This window comes from Schistocerca americana, chromosome 7 (assembly GCF_021461395.2).
Source record: "Schistocerca americana isolate TAMUIC-IGC-003095 chromosome 7, iqSchAmer2.1, whole genome shotgun sequence".
Classification (NCBI taxonomy): Eukaryota; Metazoa; Arthropoda; class Insecta; order Orthoptera; family Acrididae; genus Schistocerca; species Schistocerca americana.
This window is the reverse complement of record NC_060125.1, coordinates 188,866,439-188,892,022: the sequence shown is the minus strand read 5'-3', so window position 1 is coordinate 188,892,022 and position 25,584 is coordinate 188,866,439.

Sequence of the window (25,584 nt, the reverse complement as noted above, 5' to 3'; positions counted from 1 at the left end):
CCTGGGCCAGGCGCCTGTCGGCCACGGAGGACGGCCAAATGGCAGCAAGTGGGAGAAGCAAGCATTTAAGAGAGAATGATGTAAACTGAGGTTCTGCCAAACGGTGGGAAGGCCATAAAACTCTGTGAATTCTTATGTTAGAAGCTGGGACGATGCAGACAGAGCAGCTGTCATACTAGCCTAGTGGAGGTAGGACTGGAACCTTCGCTGACTCCAGGATGTCGCCAGGTTCTCTTAGTGAGCGGCAAAAACATATTTTTCATGGGAACGACTGTCTGCGAAGCTTAAAAGCCTTCTTAAAAAACTGCAAATGGTCAGCCCGGAAAGATTAGATCACTCCATATATGAGGGACAGTGGTCCTGTCTACACAGATATTTTTTGCCTGAACATGGCCGTACTTACCGTGCAAATGACCGAATGATGCCTCGCTGGTCTAAAATTGTATTCTTTCAGACAAGAGGGATTTGGAGTCGCTGACTGGCTCCTCTCAGGACAAACAAAGTCGAGGCTTGATCCCTCAATGTGAGAACACTCGTGCTGTGTCTGGAGTAGTTACCACACCAACAAAACAGTCAAGAGGGTACATTCAATGAGTAGTTAGTTTGTGCAGTGTGGGGGCGGTTTAGTTCAGCTAATTCGGCTCCATTACTGAGGCTTCGTGGAAAGTGGTTGTGATTCTTTAGGGATTTTCGTCTTCTGGTCCTCCCCAGGTGTAGAATTTAAAGTCTTCCAGTAGTGGGTGAGCCTTGTGGTCCGTATCTTGTACTTGGCTAAGAGCCTGTGGCAGTTTCCAGCTGTACCGACAATGGAACTGCGTATCATCTCGGACATATCAGTGTCATGAAGGTGAACTTATTCGTCCTGACGCGGCCATCTGGGTTTACAATTCCAGCACACACCGTCGTTCCTGCGAGTCAAATTGATTTGGGCAGACCAGCGACAGGTACACCTCACGCTGAAGTCTGCCAGGATTTCAGAACTCTGATGGGAAATTTCGCCGCGTTTTGTGATAATCGGAACTCCACACCACGTGGGGTACAGCTGCCCCAGCGATCGCTCCTCGCCTACAGCGCGCTGTTTTCTGCTTCTGCCTGGATCAAGGTGAAATTGTAAAGTGATGGTTCACAGTCGTAGGGTTGTTACATGATATTCACAGCTCCCTGTTCTCAGGTGAACCTTAGTTTGGGGTACAGTTGATTCTGTTTGAATAGAATTGGACCTCCCAGTGGATTCATATAATCAAAGTCAGATTGCATTGTAGAAGGGTTTAGTACAGGGGAATTTTTGTAAACACTACTGGCCATTAAAATTGCTACACCAAGAAGAAATGCAAATGATAAACGGGTATTCATTGTACAAATATATTATACTAGCACTGACATGTGATTACATTTTCACGCAATTTGGGTGCATAGATCCTGAAAAATCAGTACCCAGAACATCCACCTCCGACCGTAATAACGGCCTTGATACGCCTGGGCATTGAGTCAAACAGAGCTTGGATGGCGTGTACAGGTACAGCTGCCCATGCAGCTTCAACACGATACCACAGTTCATCAAGAGTAGTGACTGGTGTATTGTGACGAGCCAGTTGCTCAGCCACCATTGACCAGACGTTTTCAATTGGTGAGAGACCTGGAGAATGTGCTGGACAGGGCAGCAGCCGAACATTTTCTGTATCCAGAAAGGCCATACAGGACTTGCAACATGCGCTCGTGCATGATCGTGCTGAAATGTAGGGTTTCGCAGGGATCGAATGAAGGGTAGAGCCACGGGTCGTAACACATGTGAAATGTATCGTCCACTGTTCAAAGTGCCGTCAATGCGAACAACGGGTGACCGAGACGTGTAACCGATGGCACCCCATACCATCACGCCGGGTGATACGCCAATATGGCGATGACGAATACACGCCTCCAATGTGCATTCACTACGATGTCGCCAAACACGAATGTGACCATCGTGATGCTCTAAAAAGAACCTGGAGTCATCCAAAAAAATGACGTTTTGCCATTCGTGCACCCAGGTTCCTCGTTGAGTACACCATCGCAGGCGCTCCTGTCTGTGATGCAGTGTCAAGGGTAACCTCAACCACGGTCTCCGAGCTGATAGTCCATGCTGCTCCAATCGTCGTCGAACTGTTCGTGCAGATGGTTGTTGTGTTGCAAACATCCCCATCTGTTGACTCAGGGATCGAGACGTGGCTGCATGGTCTGTTACAGCCATACGGATAAGGTGCCTGTCATCTCGACTGCTAGTGATACGAGGCCGTTGGGACCCAGCACGGCGTTCCGTATTACCCTCCTGAACCCACCGATTCCACTTTCTGCTAAGTCATAGGATCTCGACCAACGTCAGCAGCAATATCGCGATCGATAAACCACAATCGCGATAGGCTACAATCAGACCTTTATCAAAGTCGTAAAGGTGATGGTACGCATTTGTCCTCCTTACACGAGGCATCACAATAACTTTTCACCAGGCAACGCCGGTCAACTGCTGTTTGTGTATGAGAAATCGGTTGGTAACTTTTCTCATGTCAGCACGTTGTAGGTGGCTCTGCAACATCTAAGAATCATAGACACTAGGTAACATCAAGGGAGATGGGTGACCACAGATTACGTATGGTTCCTCATCATATTCAGGATGGTGAGCCACCCCTAACCATCTGGGAACAACTCTTTATGATGTGTCAGGCGAAAAGGTATCTTGTCTAATCCAGAGTAATCAGTGTTCAATAGATGCCATACTCAGCTATGCAAATAGAGCCCTTAAGTTACGTGCAAGCCACACAGCCCTATGGGATCTGCAAAAATCAAGGCAGTGATCTTTGGTGTGAATGCTCTGAAAAGCTAATCATTTGCATATCACAGCATCGTCTCCCTGTCTGTTAAATTTCGCGCCTATAGCACGTCATCTTCGTGGTGTATCAATTTTAATGGACACTAGTGTAGTTTCCACCTAAATGTTTGCTTCACTTATCAAACACCATTCCTTATCTGATTTGTTTTGTCACTTCTGTGGAAAATTTATCAGCTAGTTGTAGTTACTAAAGGTTTCACAAAACTGGTCATGATTTTGTTAACTTACGTACGCCAGTGTTCTCTCTCATACTCTCTGTACTATTCACTGTTTTTATTTTATTGTTGCGGTTCATGAGTAGCTCCACTCAGACATATATTTATGATTAAATGTTGCGACGGCTTGCAGTGTAACTTATATGCAAAGGACTTGAAAGAGCAAATGAACGGAATGGACAGTGTGATAAAAGAAGAACGTGAGATGAACATCATCAAAAACAGCAATACGGAGGTAACAGAATGCAGTGGAATAAATCAGGCTATTCTTAGGGAACTAGATTAGGAAACGAAACAATAAAAGTAGCAGATTATTTTATATATTTTGACACTAAATAACTGATGAGGCTGAAGTAGACAGGACATAAAATGTAGACTGTCGATGGAAAGAAAAGTGTTTTTGAAGACGAGAAATTTATTAATATCGAAAATAAATTTTAGAGTTAGAAAGTCATTTTTCAAGGTTTTTTCTGGAGTGTAGTCTTGTACAGAAGTGAAACATTCACATAAACAGTTTAGAAAAGATGAGAACTGAAGCCATTGAAATGCAGTGTAACAAAATAATTCTGAAGATAAGTTGGATAGTTAGCGTAACTAAGGAGCAACTACTGAACAGAACTGTGGAGACGAGAAATTTGTGGTGTAGTCTGACTATGGGATGGTATCACTTGATAGGACACGTTCTGAGAGATCAAGGCTTCGTCGGCTTGGTGCTAGATGGAAGTATAGATGGTAGGGAGGCCAAGAAATGAATAGAGTGAGCAGGTACAAATGAAATTATTTTGCAGTAGCTATTCAGAGACGAAGAGGGTAGCACAGGGTAGAGCAGTGTGGAGAGCTCGGACTGGAGACCACAACAACACACACAGATTATTTTTATGTTTCAGTATTATCGACATAAAAATTAAGTAAATTAGGAGAGACATATGCACATCATGGTTTCTACATATATATATATATATATATATATATATATATATATATATATATATATATATATATATATATATTGAGAGAGAGAGAGTACTTTGGTCCAGTAAATTTTATTGAGATTTAAGGATAGTTGAAAATGAATAGTTTATGGAGGTTATTATTAGCAATGTCATTGGTTTTTTAGAAAAAGAAGTAATTTTCATTGTTGTAATTGGTGGATAATGTAATGTGCAGAGGGGAGATAAAATATTGAGACAGTGGAAACAGTTTTTCACGTCCACATATGAGTAAAACAAACAAGTTGGCATATACTTATCACACATCATTGTTGCAGCGTATTATCAAATTTTAAAAGGATATCAAGAGTTTTTCATAATACTCAACATAAAAGAGAAGATACAGGCATGCAAGATTCAGATAGCAGATCCAAACAGAAGACCCAAAGTCAAAGGTTATCAGACATCTGAAAGAAGAGAATCGTGGGAAATTCCCTCACAAAACATGAGTATACCATGCATTAAGAGAGACTGTGTGTGAATTAGATGTAGACATTATCTTGATTAAGAAATAGGGAGACTGTGGAGCTGAAGTGTGAAAATTATTATCACAGTGACAGTTTATCAATTTTTCTATGTTTGAGAAAGCGCACAGTGAAAGAATTAACTGTTGCAAAATCATTAATGTGAGGACCGAAGCAGCTTTTACTCAGAAATCAAATGTTGAAAAACAGACGCTACGGTACGTAATTCAGTCTTTAGATGCTCGTCCGCTGTTGTTCTTAGAACTGTGTGAATATTTAATCAGCCCATAGAAGTCACTTCGCCATACCTCACTCAAAATGTTTCATGCTTTTATGTTCTCACATCAATTTTTGTAGTAGCTGTTTGAAAGAAGATAGTTTTCTTATAATTTGCAACGTTGGAGTTGAGGACTCATTGCTATATTTACAGTTTTCTACGACATGAAGGAACACCGACCACATTACATGACCCACGACTGTCGCCTGCCGCGACAGTTACAACTCAGGTGAGAGTAACATTAATACACGTTTGGGTAGCCATCTTATCAACAAGTCTGTGAATGTTTGCAAAGCAATTGAACAATTCACAGCAGAATTTATGTAGATATCAGCAAAAGACGTTAAATTAGCGTCGGTTATTCCTAAAAAATAACAAAACTCAATGGATTCTATTCCACAATCAAACACAGACATTCACTTGCAGTCGAGTATTTCGCATTATCCTTTAACTCTAGAAAAGGAATTCAGTTGTCTTGGAAGAGAAATAGAAATTCAGTTTCATTTTGTCCAGTATCAGTTTGTAATTCATTTTGAAAAAGAGGTATAAATACAGTTTCGTTATTTCCAGTATCACTTTATAGTTCAACATTGTGTTGGTGATTAATGAGAGTGCGACATTGTGCCAATATCTAAAAAAAACAGGACTTGACATACACAAAAACGAATCCATTTTGAAAAAGAGGTATAAATACAGTTTCGTTATTTCTAGTATCACTTTATAGTTCAACATTGTGTTGGTGATTAATGAGATTGCGACATTGTGCCAAAATCTAAAAAAACGGGACTTGACATACACAAAAACGTACACAGTAACAGTATTCTTGCAATATCCAATGCATATTACAATTTCTGGGCTCAAATGGCTCTGAGCACTATGGGACTTAACTGCTGAGGTCACCAGTCCCCTAGAACTTAGAACTACTTAAACCTAACTAACGTAAGAGTATCACAGACATCGATGCCCGAGACAAGATTCGAACCTGCGACCGTAGCGGTCGCGCGGTTCCAGACTGTAGCCCCTAGATCCGCTCGGCCACCCCGGCCGGCCTACAGTTTCTGTCGGGTTATCTTTGTGTGCGTACAGATCGTACAGCACACTCAGTAATGCATTGTCAGGCAAAATGATGGTCAGGTCCTGAAGAGAGTGTCTATGCTGTTCATTTTTGAAACACAAACTACAACCAGCTTAGGCACGTAGAGTGCAAGCTGTTACTGATTTGTTTGACTGATGGGGCTGATAAGTGCTATACCACCTACTGCACTCCCCTGACTTAAAACTTCGTGAGTTCAACTCGATTTCTAAACTGAAGGAAACATCTCACGGCATTCGCTTCAGAACTGCTACAAATTCGTCGGCACTGCTAGGAGTACCTTAGGACTTCCTCATCGTTGGCAACGGGTTATACATAATGCTGGTGACTACTTTGAAGGTCAGTAAAACTTTGAAACACGTATCTATTTTGTACGAGCTGCAAATAAGTAGTTGCCACTATTAAAGTTCCAACCCTCGTATTTTGAAGAAACAGTTGCAAAAGTGTGATTAATAATTCGAGACTGGTAACAGACAGTGAGAGCAGCCCCATTAGTTTGTGAGTCATAGCTGTGTAGATGATGCAAGTTACAAATGTACCACAGTGAAAGTGGAGCGTTGTTCAGACAGGCCTGCTAGTGGCGTTCATTATAATCGTTTTAATAAACACACTAGAAACCAGATTTCATTCAGATTATCTAAACTACAAATTAGGGTTGAGTCGTGCAGTAGTTCTCATCATATGATAGTAACTATGTCTCAGTTATATATTCTATTAATTAGTAATCGACGATACGGTGGCTTATGGATTTGTATTTATGTCTTCCGTGATGGTACACAGGCTATACGGAATGGAACTGGTACAGCACTACGACGTACGTGACGGTAATACTGATGACTGAGACGAGCAGCGACCTGTCAACGTAGAAGAACCCGGCAGCGGAGAAGCGCAAAGGCGGAACCTCCAGCGAACACTCAGCGAACAGACTGCGGACCTCATCAGCACCGCTGGATGCTGCGGCGCAGCTCTCAGCGACCACCAAGAGGCGCAACAGAGAGTAACATATGAAAGTCATACTTATTGTGAAGATCCGCATCTGGTACCCCATTGGAACAAAGGTAAGGGCAAGTTCGATGCTGTACAACAGGGTGGTGATGTTGGCAGCCACATCGCAGGCGATGGAGAGCCCAAAGTGGTCCTCCAGTTGCCGCACTTCCCTCAGCACCGCCATGTACTGCGTGCGCAGGTTCCAGGTGGACGTTAAAGTGTCACACGCAGCTTCTATGTCTGTAAGAAAGTTAACGGTTTGTTTAGAGGCCAGCAAAAATACAAAATCTTCGGGCAAGAAATGGTGGGCGTCGACCCATTCGTGAAGTTAACAGTGTTGTATTATAAGTGGCGTTCAAAAAGAAACGAGCCGGAGGTATAACTACAGGAATCAGTACCTGTACGTTAGAAGTTTTGACCCTGGCTGTTGAGACCCTCGTCCAACTGCGAGACAAGCCGGTGAATGGCTGTCTCATAAAATTCCCGGGGCTGTGGTGTTAGCCAGTTCCGCACGTACAACTGGACGCTGTCGTCCGCCTTGAATCATTAGCCCCTCAGAGCCTTTTTAAGGGGACCAAAAATGACGTAATCTCAAGGAGAGCGATCCGGATTGTATGGAGGGTGGCCGAGATCCTCCCATTTGAATTTCTGCAGGAGTGCCGTGACTGTCTTAGACGTATGAGGCTTTGCATTGTCGTGGAGCAGAATGACTCCACAGCAGAGATTGCCTGGTCGTTTTCATTTGATGGCTTGGCAAGGGGTGGTTAAGGTTTGCCAGTAACGTTGGGCGTTCACTGTTGCCTCTTGCCGCAGGAAGTGAATCAGAAGCGGGCCATCTTGGTCAAAGAAGTACGTCAGCACAAAATTTCCTGCACTCGTTTGGATGGCCTTTCCTTTTTTGGTGGTGGTGTCTCTGGATGCTTCCACTGGAGACTTGATTCTGGTTCGAAGTGAAGACGCCAAGACCCATCTCCAGCCACCACTCGTGCCAGGAACGCATTCCCTTCCCGAGCATAGAGCTGCAGGTGAGCAAGACAGTGGGCCATTCGACATGCATCCTGGTGTGGTTGAAGACTATGGGGGTACCCATCGTGCACATACTTTGCGCATGTGCAGTCGTTTCTTCATGATGGTGTGAACACTTCCGACGCTCATTACGACCACGACGGCTATGGTTTTCACTGTCACTCGGCGGTCCTGGGTAATGAGTGCATCCACCAGCTGGATGATGTCATTGGCAATGCAGTATGGTGCTCTAGACCATGCATCATCGGCTAACAACACGCGTCCTTCCCTGAAGCGCTTGTGCCATGAATTGACCCTTGCAAGGGACATGCAGTGTTCGCCGTGACCTACTCCTTCCGCTGTCAGAAAACGAACAACACCTCTCTGCTCTTCTTTTGACGCCTCCATGTCACCGATTGCAATGCAACTGGCAGCGTTGGACGATTGATGCATGCTGCTGCTAGCTCTATATAGTCACGTGACGTGCAAGCGTGCCCTCTAACGACGGGTTGTGAACTTCCACGCTCTGGTCGGAACCTTACCTCGTTACACACGCCACGATATTACCTTCCTGTCACCAGTTGCGCATTCCAGACTCCGACTCATTTATTTTTGAACGCCCCTTATAAAATGACTCTAAGCAATATGGGACTTAACATCTGAGGTCATCAGTCCCCTAGACTTAGAACTACTTAAACATAACCAACCTAAGGGGACACATCCATGCCCGAGGCAGGATTCGAACCTGCAATCGTAGCAGCAGCGCGGTTCCGGACTGAAGCGACTAGAACCACTCGGCCACAGCGGCCGGCAACACCCCTTATAGATTGGTGCTTAAGTTAGTAGCGCATTTGTTTTGCATTTTGGTATTCCGGTTGATATTGGTTAATTTATCGACTGTCATTTTTTAGTTTTAGTTCATAGTTCCTATTTGAGTGTAGGTATTGTTATTTTGTCATTTAGAGATGGTGAGTGGAGCTGTGGACGCTAGAAAATGTAGTGTCAAACAGAGATGTGGGAACATTTACGAGGTTTTCCTATGTTTGAGTTCAGCATAGTGGCGACAGCAGTGGAGGCAAGCCAGAAACATTTGCGCCTTGTATGGGAATAATACCACTGGATAAGGTAAGGCAAGAAAACGGTTTTCTCGTTTGAGAATCATTTGGACCTTAGTGACTCTCCAGATTCAGGAAGACTGGCTATATGTCGTTAGCATCGATGCGCATCAGAGAGGCTTGCCCGCGTCTGTCAATGGTGATAACACCTGTGAGTGGAGCGGACGTTAGCTAGCTGGCGACGGGCAGTGGAAGCAGTCGCTTCTGTGGGTGACGACCTCATGGACCCACCGATCTGAAGTTCAACACATGTCGAATGTGGTCTGCTGTGTGAAGAGGAATCTTCGGTGGCAGTCACGAAGTGCAATTTGGTTGATGCGGCAGAACCCTGACCCTGGCACAACCTCCTACGAGCCGAGGACAGCGGATGATATACTAAGTTTGTATCTTTCACTGTCCAGTTGAAAGCTGGTTACAAGGTTCAGAGGCTTTCCATGGTTCTTCGTTGGTTTATCTCCTCCATTACGGTTTAGTAACAGTCTTAGTGATGAGTGTCCAAAAAATATTATTTCAACGGGCAGTACAAAACAGTATCGGTTTGAGACTAACTGCAATATTGTATTAGCGCTTGTAAATAGCATGTTAATACAGGGTCCGTCAAGAAGAATCATCTGATAAAAAAAACATAACTAATATGTTATTTGAGATATGTGCTTGAACAACGTACTGTTGGAAAGAGCAGACTCTCGAGTTTTACATGGTTCCCGCTAGGTAGCAGCAGTGTGTACTCACTTCAGTTCTACTAAAAGTGGTCTCGGGACAAGAGAAAGCGTTATGCGCATTGCTGGTCAGTAATAGCTGTTCAGAGTGACTTTTGTACCAAGTATGATGTGGATCCTTCTACAGCACAGAGCATTATACGATGGTAAGAAAAGTTCCGAGAAACAGGTTGTTTGTGTAAAGAGAAACCGCTGGGCCGTCCCTGAGTGTCTGACACGGATGTCGAACGTATCCGCAGAAATCCGTTGGCCGTGTAGCTCGACAGCTCATCACGCCCCGACGTCCGTCTGGAGTGTGTTACGTCGACGTTTACACATGAAACCATAAATAATTCAGCTATTGGAAGCTCTTTGTGAAGGTGAAAACAACAACTTCTGAACTTACGTATTTTCGTTCTGGGCAAGATGGGGGATCACAGTTCTCTTCCACACTTAGCGTTTAGTGAGGAGGCAACATTCCTTTTAAATAGAAAGATAAACTGTCATAATGTGAGACGGAACAACCACATGAAGTTGTACAATATGTTAGGAATTCTCAAAGCTTTAATATATTTTGTGCAGTTTCACGGGATAAGGGGTGTTATCCATTTTTCTTTGCCTAGAATACTGTGCAGTAAGCACATCATCTCGATATGCTTGAGAACTTTCTTTTTCCACGGTTGACGACTGATTCGAACGACTTCATTTACCAACTGGGGAGCACCGCCACACTGGCATCTGGAAGTACAGGAATTTTTAAACCAAAAGGTCACTGAACGACGGGTCGGTCGCACTGGACCAAATGATTCAGCCTTACCTTTCTTACTTCAAGGTCGCTGGACCTGACTGTATGTGATTATTTCTTGTGGGGTTTTATAAAAGACTCTGTTTATGTGCCTCCGTTTCCAATTGCAATGAATGAACTGAGACATTGCATAACAGCAGCTGTGGAAACTGTGATTCAAGACATGCTCACTGCATTGTGGGAACAATTTGAATACCGTGTTGACAATTTCCGTGCATCTCAAGGGGGGCATACTGAACACCTCTGAAAAGGTAAAAAAAAAATTTTAAAAAAAATCGGATGATTCTTTTTTATGGACCCTGTATATTTGAACATTTTGGCAAATTAAAGAATAGATGTCACAGTGTGTTACTGTCTGAATATTTCATCTGAATAGCCAGAATAAGGCTGAATGTTTTTTGAGAGTAACTGCCACAGTGTGTTAGCGTAGGTAAATATATTTAAACATTTCTTCCAAGTTAAAGATTAGATGTTACAATGTACTAGTGGCCGAAAACGTCATCTGATTAGCACAGTATAAAACTGTGTCTGTTCTGAGACTAATTTCCATAGTGAGTTAGCGCAAGTCAAAGCACCTGAACATATGTTTCGAGTTAAAGTATAACTGTCACAGTGTGTCAATGGCGGAAAAGTTCATTAGAACGGCTAGCATAAACCGTTTCTATTTGGCAGTAGTTGTCGCTGGGTGTTATCACCGGTAATCGCATCTGAATATGTATCTCTAGTTAAAGAATACGTGCTGCTGTCCGTTCTACTTTGCTCTCGTAAATGGTGTTGAATTTTGCTTCTTGTCGAAGTATGTCATACTTCGTTAATGGTCGGACAGTTTCCACAGGATGTGTACAGCAGTTCATTTTTTGAAGGCAACTGTTCCAGTGACTTGCTGCCTGTAAAATCATTGGAAGTTCAATACATTCTTTTCAAGAAAGAGTAATTACTGGTGTGGGCCAGCACCCGTAAATTGCATCTTCAGGAAAGTGTTAATATTTTTAAGTGTTTAATGTTCAGTGTATGTTGTTTAACAAAGAGTATTTGCTACAGTGGGGTAGTCCCCGTAGGTCTATAGTTGGTGGGCTAGAGCCCATAAGTTTATTATTATTCAGTATATTTTAATTTTAACAAACTAATTGCTGCAGGGGAGTAGTCCACATAAATTTCATTTTTGGGAAACTTTTTAAACTAACTGTTGCTCAGTGACAAATTGTTTGTAACTTCGTTTGATAATAAATGGTTGTTCTCAGATTCCAATGACATTCAGTCCAGGACCTTTTATCCTAGGTTACCAGCTGTATGGTACTTCCGTCTTTTCACCCTGGGTGCAAAGATGATATCAAAGACCTTCAGGGATTTATGAAGATCGTTTGAACGCATCATTCCAAAATGATTCGCTCCAGTGAACTGCGATCATTCCACTGTCGAGCGATGTTTGCTTGCAGTGGGGTAGGTTCGAAAATCAGGTGTAATGGTACGGCTTGTTCTAAGCCAAAATCACAAAAATCAACAGGAGGCCACATTTGCATTTCTGCTTGCTCGTCATCAACGGGCTCATGAGCAACACCAACTATTGAAACTTCCTGGCAGATTAAAACTGTGTGCCGGACCGAGATTCGAACTCGGGACTTTTGCCTTTCGCGGGAAAGTGCTCTACCAACTGACCTACCCAAGCACGACTCACGCCCCGTTTTCACAGCTTTACTTCTGCCAGTACCTCGCCTCCTACCTTCCAAACCTTGCAGAAGCTCTCCTGCGAACTTTACAGAAGCAGGAGAGCTTCTGTAAAGTTTGGAAGGTAGGGGGCAAGGTACTGGCAGAAGTACAGCTGTGAGAACGAAGCGTGAGTCGTGCTTGGGTAGCTCAGTTGGTAGAGAAATTGCCCGTAAAGGCAAAGGACCCGAGTTCAAGTCTCGGTTCGGCACACAGTTTTAATCTGCCGGGAAGTTTCATATCAGCGCACACTCCGCTGCAGAGTGAAAATCTCATTCTGGGAACACCAACTATTCCTATTCTTTATCGTTACTTGTGACGAGAAACGGTGTCCTTGTGCTAATAGAAGGAAAAGAAAGGAATCGTTGAGCCCAAACAACTCAGGAACTGCCCGTAGCTGGGCGCGTCCACAAAATGTAATGTTACGCATCTGGTGTATCAGCGATGGTGTGGTGTACTACGAATTGCTTCCCAGAGATGCAGCTATCACTGCTGACGTTTACTGTCACCAAGTGAGACGTCTTGTAGACGCAGTCCAAGAACAACGACCAGGAAGATTGCGTTAAGTGATGACACCGCATAATTGCGCCCGCCCCATTCTACTAGATTGGCAAAAAGCACTATGCAGGAGTAATTCCTCACCCACCTTGATCTGCGGCATCAGATTTTCACTTTTTTCCGCTGTCTATCGAACGAACTTCAAGAAACTTCATTCCCCGATTAGTATGCCCTCTGAACATGGCTCGAAACCATGTGATTTCTATAGTCGCAGTACTGAAAAGCTATCCCAGCGTCAGCAGACATCCAAATAGAGGAGGAGAATATATTATTGATGACTAGATTCTCTGTTATGTGTATGTGTTGTGTTTATTAAACTCATGGAAGAATGTTACGAACTTACGCTCCTACTCAATCTCTAAAGGAAGGTCAATAGCTTTCATCCACCAACGGAGCTTTTGCCTTCGTAGGTATTTTGCTCACCTCAAATTCAATTTCATTGTAGTCATTATTATATACCCCACACTAGTTATATGATTCAAATGGCTCTGAGCACTATGGGACTTAACATCTGAGGTCATCAGTCACCTAGAACTTAGAACTACTTAAACGGAACTAACCTAAGGACATCACACACATCCATGCCCGAGGCAGGATTGAAGCTCTTAGTTTTTGAATGCTTTTCGTACTTGATCAGTGCCGTAAGTGAAAATACTTTTCGTTACACAAACCAATGAGGTTCACCTTTGAAAATGTAATACGTATACAAAAATCACTTCAAACTATTATTACTTTTGCAGTCTCTTTTTTTTCTCTCTGTCTAATTACTGTCTTGAACTGCGATCAACACAAAAATTCATCAGGATCTATGGCAGCTTTTTTATGTGTAGAATTTTCTTTTTAGAAGCGTTTTTGTATAATATTTTAGTCCTATTTTGAAGTTTTTGGAGTTAATCTACATTAAAGGCAATCGGTATATAAACAGCAACAAATGGAGGACAGTTACGGTAAACATATTTCTTCCTTCCTGGGACCTGAATACATCAATTAGATCTGTTGAAAACAGTTTTACGTACAACGACCCTCGTTGTCTAAGTTCTCTTTTAATTCTGAATTTTTCACTATCCGATTTGTTTTATAACAGAAGTTGCAGCAAAAATAATTACGTGACATTCATCATTATTTTTACATAGGAAGAATAACCATGCTATGTTTCTGAAAGACTGTCGTACAGATTTGTTGAAACTGTGTCAGAAGTTTTCTCAAAGTTACTAATCGTAAAGAAGGTGGCCGTCAGTACACGTTGTTCCATTCTATGATTTTGTTTATATCTTGTAAATATTTCTAGCTATGTGTACTGTAACGTTCTTTATTATTATTGTGGATGCTGCATGTAGCTGTAGTGTAACCGTAGAAGGACTAGCATTATACAAAAGGTGATGAAGATGACCCGTAACCAGTTATATGACTTAAAACGATTGCTACCTACCTTTCTGAAGAAACAACACTGTAGAAAATCTCTGTGGATGTAACCGATTCGGTATGTGATTCTTCAGTGTGTCGATGCTCCGCTTCACGTCGTCGACCAAGGACACGAACTGGTACAACCAGACTACTGTGTGGAGTACAAGAAACACCTCCAAAATGGTGTATGCCTGTATGCATGCTGCTTGCGTGGGGGCCCAGGGTACGCTGATAGCTAGGGTCCAAACAGTAAATAGCAAAACGGCCAATGCAAAACAGCTAGCGCCACGTTTCGTGCACGAAGTGCCAGATCTGCGTCCGGCTCTCATTTTGGGAAATGAGCAAGCATTTTTTGTAATTCCGCATCCTGTGCGTATGCTCTTACATAGTAATAATACTGACGTCAGTTGCATCATTCCCGTATCCAAACAGGCAATTAGTTTATGAAGAGGAGGTGTTGAATAACAGTTCAGAATGTTATTCGTAGAGGAAATATTTCCACAACAGAAGACCATGAGCCACACGAAAGATAGAAAAAACCTAGAAGCTCTTTTGTGGTGGTGTCTGTAGCGCAGAGGGATAAGGCCAAATGCTCGCCACAGTAGCAGGCTGAAACGTTGATGAAACTCTCGTAATCTGTCTGGGTTTTCCTTTCTCCACGCACTTCTGCACGTAGGAATATGTTCTGGTAAATTACACGCTTCCGTCTGCATGCCGGTAAGAAGCACAACTGCGCTCTGATAAAAGTATTACTTCGGAACAGACCTGTAAGAGGATGAATGCAAATCGTTATTTCCTGTTTCGTAATGCGTTTACCAAATAAGTACTATCGAAGCGAAATGCTGCGTCGATTTATACTTGTCTCCTGTTGTTCCCTTGAGTAATCTTATTTATGGCTGTTTTCATCTTTTTGAGGCATTAGAGAGGACAGAATATTCTAGTCGAGATGCATTATGTAAGAAATGTTCGAGTGGAGAAAAATTAACAGCTCTGACATTTGTCAACAGTGGCGCGTGTCGGACACTATCTTTGTAGCTGGTGCCAGAGAAATTCCAATCGATAGTTAGATAAATAACGAAACTGTCTGGAAAGGGAGGCGAGTGCTGTGAGAATGGTAATTATGCAAGAGGTGAGCGAAACTAATGACTACACAGCACTTTACACGAAGGAAAATAATAAAATAACTCATTGCATACAATTTTGTTGTCAGACTGCTAAAGCCATCACTACAATATGAGTACTGTGATGAAAAGGCAACACTGTAAAAGGCTGACAAGATATAGAAAATGTAGCCGAAGGTCTAGCTCATCATTAAGACGTTAAAATACTGAAGGACAACGGAACTGAAAAAAAAGCTTTTGATGGAAGGTTCATGGTCAGGTGTCACTTGTTGGAAATGAAATGATGACGAAATCACAGGCTTTTGAAATAAGAAAATCTGATCTTTGAAGCTTTCTCTACGAAATTGCTGATTTCCAAGTGCACATTGTTGATAATTAAAAATGGAACACTAGGAAGAATAGAAAATAACAGATCGTTCTTCCAGGGGGTATGCTAGTAGTGAATGAATAAGATTACTAGCGCAAATTAAGATCATCCATTGCCCCACCAAAGTCAAGGTCAATGCCAAGGTCATCAATGTTCCTTCCACCTCCGCCCTTGCCTCTCACTCCCTCAGTCGAAGAAGGCAGGCCTAGCCCATTTATGCTGCAACTGCACTTCAGCATGCAGGACCATCTTTATAAGCATATTTACTTTGTTAAAATAGTGAACTTGGATTATTGCAATAATGACTGAGGTTTTGGTTGTGGTGGGAGTAGCGGTAGCGTGACATCATGTCCACTTAATCTTTTCCACCTGGGTTTCAAGAAGTAGGTATTTTGTTTAAACAGTTATGCTGTAGCAGGGATGGCAACGATTTTGTTATTTATTTATACAAACAGTTACACTGCATCATGTCTTACCCACATGATACAGGAGGTAAAGCAGGCTGGGACGGGATAAACGTCATACTGTCAGTGGAAGAAGTCAATACCAGTACAGCTATGGGCCACCACACTTAACTTGACACAGCAACAGCAGCAGCAGCAAAAGGGCACAGCCCGGGGTACCACCGACAGGGGCAGGCTGGGACGTCAGCATAGTGGCAGACACTTTGTCAGTGTATTAGCAGACCAGAGATCAACACCAGCAGCATCAGAGACTGATCATTGTAAATAAATAGTAATAGTTTTTTGCTTCCATGAGCTGTGTTCTTGTGCTGCAACTACATCTCTCTCTGATAGAGTCACCACCCACACCAAATCATTCTTGGCACACTGTGTCAGAAGAACTAATGAAGATGAAAATGGACAACGAATGGAGGGCAGCAGCCTGTTCCGTTGTTCTGCACTGAGGTCATTCTAGCCATTACACAGGTGAGAAAAAAATCGCAACACAAAAAAAAAAATTAATGTAGAGAAAAGAAATATCAGGAATAGATTTGTGGAGGTAATATATGTAACAGATTAACATTACAAGATAACAAGTTAATGTAAGTGGAGTGTGAATTAACTTTCAAAATTTTTCTTAAAGAATTTACTTTATTCACTAGCGATTCATCAAGAACATTAACACATTTAATCACACTAGGTGAGCGCGAAAGTAGTAACTGATGAAAATGAAATTACCTTTATCAAATGGGAATTTTATTCATAAAAGCTTTTTAAAAAACAGATTTAAAATTAATAAGCAGGAAAGCACCCTCGAAATATCAAGTTACAATTTTATTTAGAGGCAGAAGGAACAATATTGACAGTATGAGCCTTCGGGCTGAGAAGCTTGCCGCTCCCTTTCAACACGGCCGTAGTCACGACCGCTCACAACCTCTGAAAGACTACACTGGTGCAAATCTGCAACACACCAGATTACTTTAAACCAAAAATTTTAACAACTCACACAAACACATTAACTACGCACCCCGTAAGAGGGATGGAAATGGTACAAACACTCACACTAAGAAATTATTTGCCACAGAAAGTGCAATTTGTTTTTAAAAGGACTCTTACGGTGGAAGAGAGGCAACTTTATAAAAATGACTATTTAAATAAAACCCATTAAATTCAGACTTACATAAAATGTACAACATGCTCTACATTACACAAATACCGCCTCACAAGATGATAGGCAGGATAAAAACATATTTCAGGAATTCGGCCTTTACACCTTAATTCTATAAATTCGTTAACACCGAATCCGACAAACATGGCTGAGGCAGCTATTAACGTAGGCAGATTGACAGGGGGATTACTGGACAACCCGAACCGCAGATTGCTCTAACCCTCCCCTACTCCACAAGGGAAAAACTGACCACCCAATTCACAAATAACCACCTTACCGCGGGTGGGCAAACGGAGCAGAATGGTGGGACGACTCCAAAACAAAGAGGCTGGTGACCTCACCAAGTAAACAATTAGAATTTAACAAGTAAATGAAACAACGTATCCCCAATCACTTAACTTCTAATAATCTGCGATTTCTGGCGAAGACCTGGCGCAGCACCCCCAACGCTCTCCCGAACCGTCCGCTGCCAGCCGCTTCAACGGACGCAAGAAGGCGCGCCCATCTCCCGTCTCACGGCGTCGAAGCTCGCCCCGGCCAGTCCGATGTCGTGGTTTCACTCCTGTTGCTCTCGTGTCAACCGCGAAGCCACTCCCCTTTCTATACGGCGAGGCCCACTGGACTCACGTGGCGACCTCACATGCGCCGACGCTCAAAGCGTACAAGCCATCTCGTGTCTCAGTGCGCGACCGACCAACCGACCGATCCAACCGCCAATGACCGTTGCCCGAGCAACTCGAGCACACTGGCGGCCTAACGCACAGACTCAGATGCAGGAACTCAGCCGCGACCGGGCGACCACTAGCTGAGTTCTGTTACTGGCGGAGTGGCAAGACTCTCATTTTCTGGCCTCACGTTTGATCCAAACGACAGACATACTCTCACTCCGACGACAGACAGACACTAACTGCCGTACAAATGCGAACGAGAGACAGACAAGCATCTGGTGAAGCGAGACTGACCTAGCCTCACCCCGACTAACGAAGTGCCTAGTTGATAACGCCCCTTAAATGCACGTAAACAGGCAACCTTTCCGCTTTGCCACCGGAAAGAGGAACCAAAGCTGCGATTGCCACAGCAGCGCCGCCGCCAGAAACGGAGGACGACTGCTTCACACAACGCGCTGCGGCGCGCTCTTCAAAACAGCAATTTTTTTTTACCACGGCTCAGTAAGTGCAAGATAAGCTACCGCGAGTATGAAATATTGGTACATTAGCAGCTGGTGTAACCACCAGAATGTTGAATGCAAGCACGCAAACTTGTGTGTATTTCGTAGTACAAGTGCTGAATGCCAGTTTGTGAGATGGAGTTCCACGCATGTGCGCTTGGTCGCTCATTACAGTTAATGCTGATTGTGCATAATGCTGGTTTGTTATCCTATGATGTCCCATACGCGCTCGATTAGAGACAGATCTAGCGATCAAGCAGTCCAAGGTACATTTCGATACTCCGCAGAGCATGGTGGGTAACAACAGCCGTATGTGGGCGAGAGTTATCCTGTTGGAAAAAGCACTCGGAAATTATGTTCATGAATGGCAGCGTAACAAGTAGAATCACCAAACCGACATACAAATTTGCAGTCAGTGTCTCCCCTTAGTTGTGCCTGTGAGCGTGATAAATTTATTCCACAGAGGTAAAACTATCACATGGCACCCTGTTAGCTGTTAGTTTTACTGGATGGGGCTAAATGAAACAGGGATTTCACATCAGTCTATGCAATGCTGTGACTGTCAGTTCAACTGCACTGAGGATGCAAGTATCACATCTAGAGGGACAAAACAAGGAGGACATGGAGAGACTGTAGGAAGAATACATTTATTTATTTGATCCCCCTGGATCACAGACCACAGAAAAAGTAACTGGGCCACTCTAGTGGTCATTGTGCAAAGGGAATCATCAGATGACCGTGAAAGCATGCAGATTTTGTTACATGTGTGGTTATTATTAAAAACGAACTGTTACAGATGCGTACCTTGCCCCTAATACAACAGAGACATAGACAATTTAGGCCATTGTCATTATTTTGCATCCACGACCCAAGAAATGGGTACCATCAATTAGAAATAGCACTGGAACCAAAACCATATGCAGTTCAATGCGATCATTATCAGCATTGTTTTATGTCACTAGGACTGATAAACATGATAACAACTTCAGTACATGTTTGAGATGGGTGTCATACTAATTTAAACCAAAGTAATAAGTGGCCTAATTGCGTGACATCATAGTGTTCTCCAACGATATCCAAGGGCATATAGTGAATTTACACGAAAGCTATGATAGTTGGGTGCGGTATGACTAACACTCAGCCTGGAAAAGAGCAATCTTGCATAACTGGAAATGTTGTTTGGGCCATATTGGCGCTAAGGATGGTTTATGCGCTGACCTTTGACTTGTTGGTCTCCTGAGAAACTGCCTGACAGCTCCTACAGGAAGTTAATTGTAGTTACATTGTAACCTCCCCACAAAAATATTTATTAAATGAACCATGTGTAACCTCCCACGGAAATAATAATTAAATGAATTTTAATAATTGAATGTAACCTCTGAACAAAATTGGCTCCCATTTATAATCTCTGTGCAGAAATGCATTCATATTTAATGTACCCACAAAATTCTTTTCTCAATTAATGTTAAGATCGAAACAGAAAAATTCCTAAACCACAAAATAAAAAATTCAGTAACGTGGTAAATTTTATGACGACAGCAGCGCTGCGCCACGGCCCTGTGTTCTGAATAAAAAAAGCAAAAAATTCTTACCTCAATAAAAACTGCGAATAGCCGGCCGCGGTGGTCTCGCGGTTCTAGGCGCGCAGTCCGGAACCTTGCGACTGCTACGGTCGCAGGTTCGAATCCTGCCTCGGGCATGGATGTGTGTGATGTCCTTAGGTTAGTTAGGTTTAAGTAGTTCTAAGTTCTAAGGGACTGATAACCACAGCAGTTGAGTCCCATAGTGCTCAGAGCCATTTGAACCAAAAACTGCGAATATATCTGCTCTTATCTAAAAAATCTGGGGGGGGGGGGGGCAAAAATTTGGCAGCGATGGTGAGTCAATTGGACTTGCCATGACCAACAAATTTTTCTTACTTAACTAAGTTAACAATCACAGAATGTATACATATATATAAGTGTAGAACATGAAATAAAATATAGTGCACATGCACTGAGTACAGAACATATCAAGCAATGACAAAATGTATACGCAATGAGTACAAATCATATTAACAAATGACATGAAGTGCACACACACTGTAGTTCAGAATATATCAGCAAATAACAAAATGTATATGCAATGAATACAAATCATATTAACAAATGACAAAAGTGCACACGCACTGTAGTGCAGAACATATCAGCAAATTACAAAATGTATACAGAATGAGCACGAATCATATTAACAAATGACATAAAGTGCACACGCACTGTAGTTCAGAATATATCAGCGAATCACAAAATGTATACGCAATGAATACAAATCATATTAACAAAATGACAAAAGTGCACACGCACTGTAGTACAGAACATATCAGGAAATCACAAAATGTATAGGCAATGAGTACAAATCATATTAACAAATGACATAAGTGCACACACACTGTAGTTCTGATCATATCAGCAAATCACTAAATGTATATGTAATGAGTACAAATCATATTAACAAATGACAATAGTGCACACGCACTGTAGTACAGAACATATCAGGAAATCACAAAATGTATAGGCAATGAGTACAAATCATATTAACAAATGACATAAAGTGCACACGCACTGTAATAATTCTTTTTTTACTATTTTACATGAACTAGGATAGGGAAGGGAAGGATTGCATCATGGTTGTAGCACATTAGGTTGCACGCAGCTGCACTGAAAGTCCATATCTTTCTACAGAAGCACAACACCAAGTGAGACAATCTGAAGTTCTTTTCCCTGAAGTATTAATCAGTGTAGCCAAGACACTGAAATGTCGTAGTAATATTCCATGTTATCATTTTGGTAGTACATTAGGTACACCAAACAGTGGGACCATAATAACATCTCCATCACTCAAGGTGGTGGACAGCATGTCGTGTCAACACCACGTTCTTGTAAGGTACACCAACGTAGAATTAGTGCAAAAACCAAATATAGTGCTCCATGAGCATGAGGATAGACAGGACAAACGGATATTGCAGTAATTTCTGGTAATTAGGTCAGAAGGTGAAGGACATTAAGTCTTATGCCAGCCATCATTGATAATTACTAGTCTATCAACTGATTTGACTAATTCGTGGCACTCATCGCTCAGTTACTGAACATTTCTGTACCATGTACGAAGTATTACAGAATAATGTTCATAAGTTATCTGTTTACAGAGAACATTGGCACTCATTGACCAGTTACAAACCATCAGAAGTCATCATTCAAAACAGGAGTTTAAGAGTGTAGCATCATATATATAGCATGAAAGTGACGTAATACAAATTTAAAGTATAAGAAACAGTGGCATTCATTGGTCAGCAAGTACTGAATATTAAAAAACATTTTTCATCATTCAAGTGACATATGACATATTTAAAAATAATTATTGGCACTCATTGGCCAGTTACAAATCATCAGAAGTCATCAGTCAAAACAGGAGTTAAAGAGTGTAGAGCATGCATGCATTATTACAAAATATCATTCACTATTACTCAGAACTCATCATTCAAGTGACATACGACATATTTAAAAATGTAACACTCTGTAACTATTACTCAAAGTCTGTGATTAGAAAACATCATTCAGTATTACTCATAACTCTTTTAAATTGGTAGTATTATTTGGGACTGGTAACACATTTTTTTGTGCTAGCAATGCATTGCGTTGGGATCGATAATTAATTGCTGGGGCATAACAATATTTGCTTTTGACTTATTGCTGCAAATGAAGATGTGTAACGTCATTCGTCATGAGTCAGCTGTAGCAAGGTTATGAAACAAATAGAGTATATGTGATCACATTCATGAATGACACAGGTTTAATGACCAACTGCTTATAGCACATTAATTTCATGAATAATTTCTCCTGCAAAAAATACAAAATGGATTATTAAGCTGAAAGAAGAAATGCATATTATGCTGAAAAGTAGTGAACTTCGAATTAACAGGTAATGAAATGTGTATTAAATATATATGTTCTCTAGCTGTCCTTTCCAAAACCTTCAGTCATCATACCATGCGACATAAGACATACTATCAAAACGAACTGCAACAAATACTTAAATAACTACATAGCATAAATACATAAACTTCAACATTATCCTCATCTACAAAGAATAACTTAAAAGTGGTGTGTTTAGTGGCCATATATAGTTTATCACTATCAACACCTGTAAACAAAAACTTCTTTATTCATTTCACCATAACTCCATTATTATCATCACCTGTAAAGAAAAACTTCATTATCCATATTAGCATATTCTGCATCACTATTCATCATCATTCATTATCATCTGCAAAAAGACACTTCATCATACAACTATTCATAGTATAGAGTTCCTTATTTCTAGCATATTTCATCACCAAAACTAAGATGTGTAGTTCTGTCTGACAGCCAGCATCAATCACCTCGTATTCTGAAAGAAAAAATTAGTTAAGACTGCTATCATACGATGTGTATAGTATATTCTTGTTAATGTTTGTTAATTCTGATCCATTTATTCTTCGTGACGAGGAATTGCACCTTCTTTCGTTCATTTCGAAGGTGAAATTCCCATAATTTATTTCTTTTACACGTTATTTCTTTCTGAAAATGATGAACAATGATTAATGTCTTGCATTTAAATCATATACCCATTAAATAAAGACTGGTTTATAGTGATATAATTGAGCATACAGCATAGCATGACAGAAAACGTAATATGTCAAAAATATAGACAGTGTGCAGGTGCAAAAATGTACACAGAGTATCACAATGTAGCAGCAAAAAAAAAAAAAAAAAAAAAAAAAAAAGTAAAATAGTAACGATGTCGAGCTATCATAGGCATAATGTCAAAGTCAACTAGTCTTTGATATATCTTAAATATTTCATAGTGCATACAAACAAAACCGTAAAACATTCATACATACATGAAAATGGAGAATGTGCACGGTCCGACGTGTAACGACAAGAAAAGCGACCTGCTAACCTTACCTTGCCGGGCACTTGCCAAGAAAAAATACGATAATCATGAGTAAGTGTTCATGTGAACATAATTGCATAAGTGGTCATAAAAATAAAAATCAGGAAGTGGCATTACAGTGTGATAAATCATAAAGTATGTTCATTCAATAAAGGGTTTGATGTTGGAGATATGGTGATTCCCTTTGGTTTTTCTGGTTCTCAGAGTTTCGACGTGTACTACATTGAGGTGAGGAATGCTGCGAATTCGATATGGACCTGTATAGAGAACCTCAAATTTACTACACCTACTTTTTCCTCTATTAGATAAATAATGTGTGCGTACTAATATCTTCTGTCCAATGTGAAAGTCACGGCGTGTACAAACCTGTTTTTGCTGTCTTCTCCGGCGCTCTGCGGCACGTTTGATGTTGTTCAGCGCAATGTCAATTATTTCATGGTGTCGTAGTCGACGAGATGTAGGAAAAGTTACTAATTCTTTAATTTTGTTAGGTGGTTCAACATTTTTCAGTATAACAGACGGAGATAGCATAGTAGATTCATTTGGTATGGAATTAATTATATCCTGGAATGAGAGTATGTGTATGTCCCAATCAATATGTTTTTATGGCAGTATATTCTACACAGTTTACCAATTTCTTTCATTAATCGTTAACAAGGGTTCGAAGAAGCATGGTACCTGGATATATAGATCGGAGAAATGTTTCTAGCTCGTAACATACGTGTCCATATAGCAGATCGAAACTGTGGTCCATTGTCGGAAATTACTTTCATCACAAGCCCTTCATGAAATAGAAAATGTTTTACAAATGCTTTCGAAACAGTTTTAGCAGTAGCTTTGCGTAACGGAGTGAAGGTAACAAATTTTGAAGTGAGTTCAATAGCGTCCAAGATGTAGCAAAAACCTCTATTTGTTCCGGGAATAGGACCAAAAATGTCTACAGCCGCCATGTGTCTCAATTTAACAGGTACAATGGGATGTGATGGAGGAATATGTGAAGTCGTATCTGACTTAGCTTTCTGGCAGATTTTACATGACGCTAAAACTCGTCGAATACGTTTCTCCATGTTGGTAAAATAACAGTTCTGTCTCAGTATAAGAAAACATTTTCTGGCTCCGTAATGTGCGCAACTTAAATGAGTTTACCAGATTAATTTGTTAACAAGCTCGTCAGGAAAGCATAATAACCAATTGTTGCTCTCAGGGTGAGAGCGGCGAAACAGAATGTTATTGCGTACAGTGTAATGGTTTCTAATGGTAACATTATTCCTATCTTGCCAAAGGTGTTTAATTTCTTTCCACACGTTGTCATTACTCTGCTCTTGTGTTATGTCTTGTAATGACGACGAAATGAAATTTTCAAATGCAACTTGCTGAATGTACATGACGCTGAAATTCGCTTTGCAGAAGTTGGTTGCGATGTCTTGCTGATTGTTGCTGAGAGAACGGGATAGTGCGTCTGCTACAATATTTTGTGTACCGGGAATGTGAACAATTGTAAAATTAAATTCCTGTAAATAAAGTTTCCATCTGATTAATCTGTCGTGTGTAAATTTAACGGAAAGTAAAAACTGTATCGCTCTATGATCTGTGTAAACGGTGGTATGTCTTCCATAAAGAAAATGCCGAAATATCGTAAATGCCCATACAACACATAGTGTTTCAAGTTCTGTAACAGAATAATTGCGTTCAGCAGGTGATAGAATGCGACTCGCAAATGCGATGTTTTTAATTACTGCAGTGCTATCTTCAATTTCCTGAAAAATGTGTACGCCTAAAGCGGCGTTAGAAGTGTCGGTGGCAATGGAAAAATTTCTAGTAAGATCTGGGTGTGATAAAAGTGGTGCATTCAACGAAGCTTCCTTCAGGTTCACAAATTCAGAATGTGCTTGCTTATCCCAGGACCAAATAGTGTTTTTACCTGTCAATTGACATAATCTAGGGGTGTCTAAAGCAGAGTAATGAATAAATTTACGAAAAAAGATAATTAAACCCAAAAAGTTGCGTAGTTGTTTCTTCGTCGTAGGAACAGTAATGTCACGTAAAGCTTGAAGTTTTTCCGGGTCAGGCGCAATGCCTTCTGCTGAAATTACATGTCCAAGAAATTTTATAGAAGTTTTGCCAAAGTGCGATTTACTGAGATTAACTGTGAGTCCTTGTGCGCGAAAA